Source organism: Ostrinia nubilalis, chromosome 7, assembly GCF_963855985.1.
Source record: "Ostrinia nubilalis chromosome 7, ilOstNubi1.1, whole genome shotgun sequence".
Classification (NCBI taxonomy): Eukaryota; Metazoa; Arthropoda; class Insecta; order Lepidoptera; family Crambidae; genus Ostrinia; species Ostrinia nubilalis.
In genome coordinates, this window is record NC_087094.1 from 8,926,421 (window position 1) to 8,934,594 (window position 8,174).

Consider the following 8,174-nt stretch of genomic DNA (forward strand, 5'->3'; position numbering starts at 1 on the left):
TTTATTTCATAAACTATGCAAACTGAAATCTCACTCTGGTATAACGAAAACAAGTTGTAGATGAATGCAGTGAAAAGTGAATAGAGTGCGGAGCAGTGATCAGAGTTCACTGTTTAAGTTTTCAACATCTCTTACAAGGAATGTATGTGGAAATAGAGCTGCAGTAGTTCTGAGTGCACTCTAAGAACACAAAATTCAATTTAAAATACAGCTTTTACTCACACACTGTAGTAGGTAAGTATCGCAGCTCCGTGTGCATTATCCAATGAGAGCATCGACTTTTAATACACGCTACATTCAAGTCAAGACATTATAACACATAAGGTAACCCGAGTTCAGAGATACCGTAGACAGTCGGGAACGCATTAAAAACTTTTATTCAGTAAAAGGGCATTTACTTAGCGCGCGCGTGCAGAATGAAAGATGTAAAGCCTCAACACATAACTCAGTTGGCCGTCTTCGCTTCACCCCTATAAATTACGCCTTACATCGCACGCCAGCACCCATTCGCTAACCAACACAATCCTCTTATTTTTTACTCCGCCCGCACAAACGCCGCCCGAACTGGACAAATAACTTTATTTACGAGTCAACCGGAGAAAACAACTGTCACAAATCCACATCGATTCACGTTAGCCTCGCGCTCGTTACTTATCCGTTTCAAAATACAATGTAATTCCTAGAACCTACCACACCTAACTACCAACCTACTTTTGGACGTAGTAACTTATAGGTAGAGTTTCAGTACCTCTAGTACGAAAAACTTTCGAGTTCGTTTCGTTTGCGTATTCAAAGTGCCATCGAAAAATTTTGTATGAATTAAACAGCGCCCCCTATAGGTCATAAAAAGAAAAAAAAAACACCTAGTAAGAAAAACTTTCGATTTTCTTTCGTATCGAGTTCAAATACTAGGCGTGACGAAAGATGGATTTTGTATGAAATAACGTAGTACGAACCTAATTTTGACAATCAACGTCGTTTCGTTGTCGTTGAAATCATCGAATGTTGTGTCACTGTCAATTTTGTTGTGAGAAGATTACGTTGATATAAATTTTACGTGTTTTTGAGGCTTAAATGTGGAGATTATGTGGTCGGCGAATTTATTTCCTTGTTTGGCATCATTTAGATTGTTTAGATGCTTTAAGTTAAGAGATTAGGAAGCATCCCAACAGTGAGTAAAAAAATATATTTTGTGGGGGTTACCTACGTGAGTGCGACAAACGTTACATCGAATTTTGTTTCTTCGAAAACCTTTCTGCGAAGTAACTATACTGCGACGCCTTGTTATATCGATGCCTTGTTACTGCGATGTTACGTTACATCGAAAAACTTTACTGCGAACGATTTTAAAGTCATATTTTATAATTTATTTATATTTATGTTTCTATTCTTATGTTATTTAATCAAAGATGTAACTGTTAAATATATGTAATAAGTAAATAAAATTTAATGTATTTATAATCTTATTTCATCTATAATTTTGTACCGCCCACTTTATTCTATGTATGTATGTATGTAATTTCATTTTTTTATCTATCTGCTAAGTCAAATAAAGAAGGCTTCGCAGTAAAATCGTTCGCAGTAAAGTTTTTCGATGTAACGTAACATCACAATAACAAGGCATCGATATAACAAGGCGTCGCAGTATAATAACTTCGCAGAAAGGTTTTCGAAGAAACAAAATTCGATGTAACGTTTGTCGCACTCACGTAGGTAACCCATTTTGTGGACATTTTTCCTAATGTCTATATCTAATAGGGCAACATAATAAGGAAAAACTTAAATCCTGATGTTGTGGTTGTTGCAGCGATACCGCCTCAAAGTCAATAAACCTGCATTTTAGTAGATTTTTTTTTATGCATAACAAGGCAGGTATTTGACCACAATCGCACATGATGTTAAGAGGGATGCAGTCTAGGATGGTACATATCTGCCCTGTAAGATACCTACTTATGTGACAAATTGCCGGAAAGATAGTCTTATGGCAACAAAAAGAGTGTCCTTGGAACACAAGGCAAGTACATAATTTATTCATACATTCTGTCTACTCTACATACCACATGATTTCTTTGTCCTTTGATAGATAATAATTATTACAGGTTATATTATGTGCTATGCATTAAGATGCATCCAGTTCATACCAAGGCACTGATGGTATGAAGAAGCATTTGGAATTACTTAACCAATGCTCTCAATACCCCCAACATACTCGGAGAAGTAGGTAGGTACTCATGCCTACATAAGATTTATCCATGAACTATTTTATACAAATGTACATATGCATTCAGTTCTTATGATCATACAGAACAAAACACAACAGGGTGATTCCATACCTTTGCTCGTAAGTGTTTTAGCCAGAAAGTTTTAGATCTTAATAAACTTATTTACCTAAACTAATAACTATAAAATTCTTTCTTCTTTCTTTCTTTTCAGCCAAATGACGTCCACTGCTGGACAAAGGCCTCCCCCAAGGTTTTCCACAATGAACGGTCCTGCTATAAACTTAATATTATTAATATAAACTTAATAACTATAAAATTAATGTTATAATATTCTACTCATCAACATTTATTAATCATTACAGGTACCTACCCTACTCAAACCTTACAAAGATCCAGCTCCGGCACAGAATAAGTAATAGGACTAAGGTTCCTGGGCACACTTAAGAAATACCATCAACACTTGCGGGCAAATAGACATTAATGGGATTAAAACAAAATATATGTGTGACAATTTATTTAATAAATACTTATAAAACATTAAACAATATTTTGAATTTCAATTAAAACATAGGTACCTAACAGTTTTAATTTTCTATTAATAGGTATGATACATGATTGGTAATAATCAAAATTGTTATTCAAATTGCTGAGAGTTTCAATGGCTGGCTGCTCATGGTTTCATATATTATCATCTGGCTACTCGGGTTTCCTCTGTAAAAGAAAAAGTAATGTTAACTAAATACTAATTTAACTTGCCATCCTAACAATCAATATGAAAGGGCATAACATTTCAGTTTGTCTAGAGAATGCATAGGTAAGTACCTACTTAAATAATAAAGATTCAATTATTGCAATCAACATACCTTTGACCATGGACCTATAAAAAAAGTCGGACGGATTCTCATCAACAAAATACTGTGACATTAGGATACACCAGCTTGCCTGTACGTACAGGCCGGCACGCACACATTCACACCCTGTTACACCACTTCGAGTGCAAACTTCACACAGTTGACACATTTAAGCAGCGAAAAAACAACACGAATACGACATGTCTTGTGTGATGAAATTGTGTAAAAACCGTTCTGTTCGAACAAACAAAAATTAAGGAATCACATTTCACAGGCAAAATAATAATCCAATCACTTATTTCCCGACATTAAAATATTGAAATTAATTGAAATCAAACGTCATTCACTCGAAAAAATAATACGTCAAAGACCAGTGTTCTCAGTTATTTACGTGGGAAAATTACCCGAAATATGGGAAATTAATAATGATTTTAGGACTTTTTAGTTATGTATTACGCATACTATGGAAATAAAATAATTTATCATAATAATTGTGTTTTAATGGGATATATTTTCATGGGCAAATTTGATCCTTCCCAAAAATGTGGAACTGCGAAATTCAAATTTTCTTACATTGATTGCAAGTCAGTGTAAGGTTGTATGTTAAAAAAAATCTATCAGAGATAATAATAATATATTGATGATGCATAAGATTATGATTATAATGTACACAAGATTCGTAATTTGTAACTGCGTGAATCATTTTTAATCAACATTATGTACATACCCTGACACACTGACTTGCAAACAATGTAAGAAAATTTGAACATTGAAAATTTCGCGCCTACCTCAACGCATACACCTTTCATCCTTATAAAATGGTACGGAATAATTCTGTCTACATTTCCAAGTAACATCTGCCGATCTATGTTTTTCTTAAAATAAATGGGTAAAATGTTTTGGCTAACATGGCATCCCTAAATTCACTCACACAATAGACAAACGCCAAAATTTTGCGTCACAGTTTTGTTGTAGCGCGAGTTCCGTCCGCCTTTTTTTATAGGTCCATGCCTTTGACTATTCTTTTCCTGTCTTGTTAGGTCCAAAAAAGTGAGGCTAAGAACTGCAAACCGCTGCACTTTGCCTTTGGACTTCCACTCGCCAAAAGTGAGATCTCGATGCTCTTGCAGGATTTTTGTTAATTTCTAGCTGTTAAATCTTCTCCATTCCATAAAATCTAAAACAAGATAGAATTACAATATACATATTTAACTACATGATTTAACTAAAAAATCTTTTCACTTGCTAATTTAATTTACTTACCGATGTCTCATCATGTTAACATCGTTAATATGGTCTTTATTTACTTTAAAACATAGCTTTATATTCAAATTATTTTATTACGACTTCTAATAACATTCTAAGAGGTTAGAAAATACATCAAAACAAGAAAAATCCCTTGTCTTGTCACTGTCAGACGTGTGTGAGCGTGTGGCTGAGTGTGATTTTACAGTAGAAAAATAGAAGATAGATTTGTCCACGAAATTAATTTATTACAACAGTAGGAATACACAATGGATAGCTCTTTTTATTTTCTATGACACAAGTGACAATCAACAGAACATTGTTTCTATAGCAACTTAAATTTATTCATAACGCCGCTTTGCTTGCCAGCTACATTAACAAGACGAAAGATGTTCCGAAATTTGTTTACCCAACAATATAAATATTGATTGGTAATAAATAATAATGGTTTTAAATACTTACATATTAAACAAACAATAACACAAAAACGTATAAACAATTAATGAGGCGTTATGAGCATTATTCATCTTTGTAACTTATTTTTTTAAATTTAATAACAACATCTTAAAATAACGCAGCATGTTTCGGACGGAACACACCATTCCATGTTAAATAAAAAAATACTTGTAAAATACTCTATGACTCGTCGAAAGAAGCTTCTTGGCCTTGCGTGCCGACGAAAGAAATTAGAAAGTTAAGCTAACGAGTACGATCCTTCGTAAAACAAGAATGAACGTTTCGAGTTCGAACTCGAAACGTACAAATATTCGTCCTCGTCTTGAACTCGAAAGTTTTTCGTACTAGTGGTACAGTTACCTGTTACCTACACTAGAAAGAAATCAATTTCAGAAACATGCCTAGGACAACACTCAAAAAAACTGAAACACGTAATTTAAACTCCTACATAAGTTACCTATTTAAGAAATACTACTTAGAAAAATCTTTTCTAAGTTCTAGTAACATGAGTAAACGTATGTGTTTTAGAAGCACGAAGGTAGCATGTCCTGTAATTACTTTATATGTAATTAAATTAACGCAAGTCTATCATTGAAGTATTACGGTATTAAGTACTTACCGCGAAACGCTAATGTAGTACCGACCGCAACTTGAGCAAATTCTAGGATTACGTGGTAATTAATCTGGACATTAACAACGAATGTGGTTTAGGAACTAATTCCATTAAGTGACCGTCTCAGGACATCGATTTGTCAGTGCCTTATACGAAGCCTCATTCAGTTCTTTTGCAAGGCGCCTGCAGCGTAAGAACATTAAGAGGCATTAGGTAACAAACTGACTTAGTCTACGCCCCTAAACATTTCACCAGATTTAGGGTGTGATAGGTAGGTATACCGATGTTGTCTACATTCATGGACTGGCCCATCTTCTTGACTGATTTAAACGATGTAAATCACCTCACCAATAGCTGTCATCTAAATGCTAGTTAGCCTTATAGCCTTACTAGCTGTGCCAGCGACTTCCCACGCGTGAAAATAGTTTGAATATTTTTTCCCGTTTTTTTTATTCCTGCTTCGCGCCTATTGGTCGCAGCGTGATGTTATAAGCCTAAAGCCTTTCTCGGTAAATGAGGTATCCAACAAAAATATTTTTCAAAAGCAACCAGTAGTTCCTGAGAAAAACAAACTCCAACTTTATAATTTCGTATAGAAGTATAGATAGATAAATATTATCCAATCCTCACGTCTCGTTATTTGTAGTCAAATAGCAAGTACACAGAGATGGCGGCACAAGATGTCTTCAGTAATGGGTTTAGCCGTGCTAATGGAACTGAACCGCAGGCTTAGCGTTGCGGCTGACGGGCGCACCTACACCTCTCTGCCACATCCTGCAACAGGGTGACATCCGTTAAGTTAGCGACGCGCTGCGAGACAGCCGTGTAAAGACTCAAATAGGTTTACACGGTGACATAATCTGCTATGTTATGTACTAAGACCACTATGCAATTAATACGAGTTAACATCTATCCGTTCATAACTATGCGCAATAATGTAATATAGGTAGGTAACTTATGAAAAGGTGTTTAATTCGTTTTCACAAATAACAAGGTAGAGTCAGTAGGCCAATGCTTCATATATACCTAGTACCTAAGTTGTTTTCTCTTTAGTATTCTTCACTATTTCGAATGTTTACTCATGTTTGTCCTACTTTGTCGCTTGATAGCCTGTAACTTTAGTTAGGCCATGCACGTTTAAATGGCATCATGGCCAACAATGGAAATATTAAATCTATGCCATAATGGTTGTAATTTTAATAAGCAAACATGCACGTTAGTTATAATAATTTGTCGACAAATTCACAACTGAAACGGTTGACACTTGACGGGCGTCGGCATAATGCGACGTCGCCTGCAGCCATTGTGGCTTCATACGCCTATGCTACCAGCCTATCGCCAAAATAGGACAAAATTATTTTTATCTAATATTTTTATTTCGAAACCAAACATTTACAATAACCAATCTATTGTGGCTGTAATCCTACTAATAATATAAATGCGAAAGTTTGTGTGGATGACTGGATGTTTGTTACTCTTTCACGCAAAAACTACAGAACGGATTTTGATGAAACTTTACAGTATTATTGTTTATAACCCAGAATAACATATAGGCTAAAATTTATGACGATCTGTGACAAACTAAACTTCACGCGGGTGAAGCCGCGGGCAAAAGCTAGTATCTACATACAGCGTAAGCAACCCTGTTATTTAATCGCTATAGTAGGTATTTCTTAGAACTACCAAATAGACAAGCTTTCATAAATAGTATGTAGGTGCGTGGGTACTTAAATTAGATAAAGAGGTGGGTCACTCGGCGTTTGATTGTATAGCAGTAGTAGGGCAAGTGACCCGGTTGTGGCCACCGACCCCTTTGTGGCCATATAGAACTTCAAATCGTTATAACTAAGGCAACGACAAATATATTACTCTATGGTTTACGGGAATAAAAATATCTAATATTCCCAACACTGATAGCGTTGACAGCTTTGATGTGTCAAACTTCACTTCAATCCAACAAGTCATTATTTTTGACGAGCATCAAATTGTTTTAAGTCTTAGCAAAAATAGTAAGGCGAGCGGGTGAGTAATTAATCATTATTTTATAAACCCTTCTTATTTTTTTAAATGTTTATGTTAATCCTTCATAAAGAATACACTGTCTAAGTGGTACTAATGATATTTTATCGCTATTTGTTTATTAAGTGAGATTATGAGAGGTGGCCACTAATGGATCCAAAATAAATGAATTTTCCCATCTTTGGCCACATGAATGGCCAAAAGTGGTGCACATAGAACCCCACTTTTGGCCATTTAGTTTTTATCGTGATTTTTCAACTTAATTACTTAGCTATTTTGTTATAAGTAATCTATTCATTTTCAGAGTTACGATTATAATGCCTCCATCGAAACCAAACACTAAAATCAAAATCGGTGTCGTGAAAAGGAAATTTTTCCGGTACTCACCGGATAAAATAACATTAGCGTTGAACGCAATAAAGAATGGGATGCCCGTTGCCACTGCTAGTAGAGATTTTAACGTACCTCGAACGACTTTGCGTCACAAAATTTCTGGAAAAGCACCTGAAACTTCTGGACATGTAGGGCCCCAGTCAGTTCTTGGAAGACAAATAGAAAACGAACTTGTCATATGGATCAAAGATTGCGCTCGCGCTGGATTTCCTATCAACAAGGAAGGTTTACTGGATTCTGTTAAGAAAATTGTTGTGAAGAGCCAAATTGCTACACCTTTTATAAATGATAGACCTTCAAGATCCTGGTTCGATGGATTTATGGCGAGACATCCTGATTTGAGCCAAAAACATGCCGAGTATATTAATAAAGCTC

General features: G+C 35.3%; 1 long non-coding RNA gene across 2 annotated transcripts; it reads left to right on the forward strand.

Moving 5' to 3' along the window:
• The first annotated feature begins 876 nt into the window (after positions 1 to 876).
• On the forward strand, positions 877 to 2,623 carry LOC135073598 (uncharacterized). Of its 2 annotated transcripts, XR_010257654.1 has the most exons (4): positions 877 to 1,171; positions 1,808 to 2,014; positions 2,100 to 2,221; positions 2,585 to 2,623. It is a non-coding gene; the product is annotated as an uncharacterized LOC135073598 (long non-coding RNA). The 2 variants fall into 2 exon arrangements; XR_010257653.1 differs by lacking the exon at positions 2,585 to 2,623 and having other exon boundaries at positions 2,100 to 2,293.
• Positions 2,624 to 8,174: the final 5,551 nt, after the last annotated feature.